Below are 4500 nucleotides of genomic sequence, written 5' to 3' on the forward strand. Positions count from 1 at the left end.
CTCCCGACCCACACCCACCCTCGCCGGCTCGAGTTCAAGTTGCTCAAGTTTTTCTCCGTGACCATGTGATGTAGTTGTTTACGCAAGGCGCAACCGCTACGTTGCCCAAGCTGCTTATCCTCACAAGGGTCACCGCAGACCTTGTGCCAATCTCGGCTATCCACCCATCCATTTTCTTCACCACTTATCCTCACAAAGGTCACAGGGAGTGCTAGAGCCAATCCCAGCTGTCGACGGGCAGGAGGCGGGCCACACCCTGAACTGGTCGCCAGCCAATCGCAGGGCACATGGAGACAACCAGCCGTACTCACAATCACACCTCGGGGCAATTTAATGTTGCATGTTTTTGGGATGTGGGAGAAAACTCACTCATGCAAACTCCACAGAGGCCGGGATCGAACCCGGGACCTCACAACTGTGAGGCCAACACGTTACCAGTTGATCCACCAAGTCGGGGTTCACCAACATGGTGCTCGTGGGCCCCCCGAGGACCACATGAGTAGCCTGCGGGCCTGTTGCCGAAATACAACCATCCATCCGTGTTCTTGTGCGACCATACAAAGCGTAGATAACAGTTGAACAACGATAATAATAGTGGTAATGGTGAAATAATTTATAATTAAATATCATAAAGGAAGCAAAGATTCATTTCTCTTCTGTGATTAAAATTAGTATAATAATAACAGCAATAATAATGAGAAGAAGAATTTGTCTCCAGGATATAAAATTAGTATGATAAAAATAAATGCGTACTAACAATATTCATATCAATTTAAAATAAACAATAAAAAGAGGATAAAAGTTCTAATAATAGTAGTAATGATAACATAATGTAATATTAAATATAATAAAGAAACCAAAGATTCATTTATCTTCAGTGATTAAACTTAGTAAAATAATAACAATATTAATAATAATAGGGAGAATTTGTCTCCAGGAAATAAAATTAGTATGATGATAAAAATAAATGCGTACTAACAATATTCATATCAATTTAAAATAAAAAGAGGATAAAAGTTCTAATAATAGTAGTAATGATAACGTAATGTAATATTAAATATAATAAAGAAAGCAAAGATTCATTTATCTTCAGTGATTAAAATTAGTATAATAATAACAATACTAATAATAATAGGGAGAATTTGTCTCCAGGAAATAAAATTAGTATGATGATAAAATTAAATGCTTATTAACAACAATATTTATAATATTCATGACAAATAAATGATAACAGAAGGAGGAAAGCTCAATTTCTCCCCAGCGATTCAAACAATATCCATCCATCCATCCATCCATTTTCTCTGCCGCTTATCCTCACTAGGGTCGCCGGCCAAATCGAGACAAACACCCACACCCACAATCACACCTAGGGGCAATTTAGGGTGTCCAATTAATGGATTCAAACAATAATAATAGTAACAAAACAAAACAAAAAAAAATGTAACGTTTAATTTCCCTCCAGGGATTCATATGAATATAATAACGACGTCTAATTTTCACGTCGGCTCTCCCGTTCGCGCGAACGTTCTCATTTTGTCACAATCTGCTTGTGAGCATCCACGGCGACGCCGCTCATCCCAATTCTTCGTCTCCTCCTCCTCCCTCCGGTACATCTCTCCATCTTCTTCCTTCTCCTCCACTTCATCTTCCTCTCCTCTGACCCACTTTCCCCCCCCCCCCCCGTCGCCTCCTACTGTATCTCCTGCTCTTCTTCCTCTGATATCCCCCCCCCGCACACTTTTTTTTTTTTTTTTTTTTGCACCATTCTTACTTTCTTGTGTCCCCCCCCCCCCCCCTCAGCCACAAAGCCACTCAGGACAGACATTCATCAACATGGCCGCCCGCGATGATAGATGCTGCTCACCGCGGCTCCAGCAGCCGGTTAAGCCGGCGACGGCCCCTCATGCATACAAATATCACCTGGCTACAAAGCGTGCGGGGAAAAGAGGAAAATGTACCCGCGACGTGGCCCAAAACTGCTACTATTGGGAGTTCACCCCCCCCCCACATGGGAAATATGTATTGTACTTCAAAAGTGCACCAAAAGTATTCTTTGGTTCAACGCCACAAGTGCGCGCGTCGCCATAAAACAGGGTGGGGGGGGGGGGGGGGTCAAACACATTTTTTGTCGCGGGCCAAATTGTCGTTACGATTTCCCTCGGAGGGGCAGTTATGACGGTGAATCCAGAAAAGTCTTTGGCATCGTGATATTTCATTTTGAATCAGAAATCAAAGCGTTGTGGGTTTTCCAAATATTGCAATATCTCAATTTTATCATTTTTGATATGACTATTTGAAATTTTGCTACACATAATCACAAAAATTCATGGAAGTTGATGTACGTGATTTGTCTTCGCACACCACATAAAATTATGCGGTGGGCCAGATCTGGCCCCCAGGCCTCGAGTTTGACACCCGTGCCATAGAAGGACACCGGGCGCGGCACGGCCGTGAGACCGCGCCGAAGTCGGGTGTGGTCGTTGTTGTGCCCGGCTGCGAGACATCCATCCATCCATTTTCTATGCCGCTTATCCTCATGACGGTCGCAGGGAGTCCTGGAGCCTATCCCAGCTGTCAGCGGGCAGGAGGCGGGGTACACCCTGAACTGGTCGCCAGCCAATTTAGCTTCTTTGTCCTGTACAAAGATCTGAGCAATCACCTGAATTATCTATGCATCCATTTTCTTAGCTGCTTATCCTCACAAGGGTTGCGGGGAGTGCTGGAGCCTATCCCAGCTGTCAGGGTACACCCTGAACTGGTCGCCAGCCAATTGCAGGGCACATGGAAACAAACAGCCGCACTCACTATCACACCCATGGGCAATTTAGAGATTCCAATGAATTCCATCCATCCGTTTTCTTAGCCGCTTATCCTCATAAGGGTTGCAGGGAGTGCGGGAGCCTATCCGAGGTGTCAACAGGTAGGAGGCAGGGTACACTCTGAACTGGTCGCCAGCCGCTCGCAGGGCACGTTGTGACAAAACAATCGCACTCACAATCACGCCTATGCGCAATTTAGAGTGTCCAATGAATGTTTGCATGTTTTGGGGATGTGGGAGGAAAGCGGAGTGCCCACCCGGAGAAAACCCACGCAGGCACGGGGAGAGCGTGCAAACTCCACACAGGCGGGTCCGGGATCGAACCCGGGTCCTCAGAACTGTCAGGCCGACGCCCTGCGAGACATCGATGGGTAAAAAAGCGGTGATGGAAAATGACGCCCATCCAGACTTTTTCCCGCACGTTAATTCCAAGGAGGGTGAACTAAATCGGGGCAGCCGAAGGGGTGGGCGTGTCTCACCCCCTTTTTACGACGGCCTTATTTACACGGCGACGCTGTAATTACTTTAACGAAGCGAAGGGGCGCTCGCTCTCACGCTCGCGGGGAGCGGCGCAATCACGCCAAAGCTGTATTTGTCATCACTCGAGGCTGCCTCTCAGCAGCCTTTCATCCATTCATGTCAAAAATGAACATCTTCCCTTTTTTTGCCTGCCAATCAAGACGCCCGTCTTGTCGGAATCTCTCCATTCGAGCTCAGAGGCTCCTCAAAAGATCGCTCAGCGATTGCCCGACTCGTACGGAAGCGTATTGCTGCCACACACACACAAAAAAAAAAAAAAAAAAAAATTGTAAAAAGGTCGCTATCACGTTATGACGTGATATGTTTCACGTTATAATGTGGTTAAGTCCACATTATAATGGAAATCATTTCATGTTATAGTGTGAAACTTTCACGTTATAACATGATATGCTCTACTACTTTATAACATAGATTGATGCAGAAAATAATACATTTCATGAAATGATTCACTTACATACGGAAGCGTATTGTAAACAAAAAAAGTCGCTATCACATTATAACATGATATGTTTCACGGTATAATGTGAACCATTTCATGTTGCAACGTGAAAATTTTCAGGTTATAACGTAATGAATTTCATGTTAGTGTGAAACCTCCACGTTATAATGCGATATGCTCTACGTTATAACATGATTCGTTTCAAGTTATGACGTGGAATCCTTTCACATTAGGACATAGAAAATAAATAATATGGAAGCATATTGCTGCCACACCAAAAAAAAAGGTTGCTATCACATGATAACGTGATATGTTTCATGTTATAATGTGGTTAAGTCCACGTTATAATGTGAATCATTTCGTGAAATTTCGCATTATAATTCATTTCATGTTACAGTGTAAAACTTTCACGTTGTAACATGATAGGCTCTACCTTATAACATGATTTGTTTCATGTTATAACATATTCATTTCACATTATGACGTAGAAAATAAGAAATGATTCACTTGCATACGAAAGTGTATTTAAGGAAGCATAATGCTGCCACGCCTAAAAAAAAAGTCGCTATCACGTTATAACGTGCGATGTTACATGTTATAATGTGGATGTTTCATGTTACAACATGATATCTTTCACGTTATAAGGTGGTAAAGTCCATGTTATTGTGTGAATCATTTCATGCTATAGCGTGAAAAGTTTCAC

Source organism: Syngnathoides biaculeatus, chromosome 15 (assembly GCF_019802595.1).
Source record: "Syngnathoides biaculeatus isolate LvHL_M chromosome 15, ASM1980259v1, whole genome shotgun sequence".
Classification (NCBI taxonomy): domain Eukaryota; kingdom Metazoa; phylum Chordata; class Actinopteri; order Syngnathiformes; family Syngnathidae; genus Syngnathoides; species Syngnathoides biaculeatus.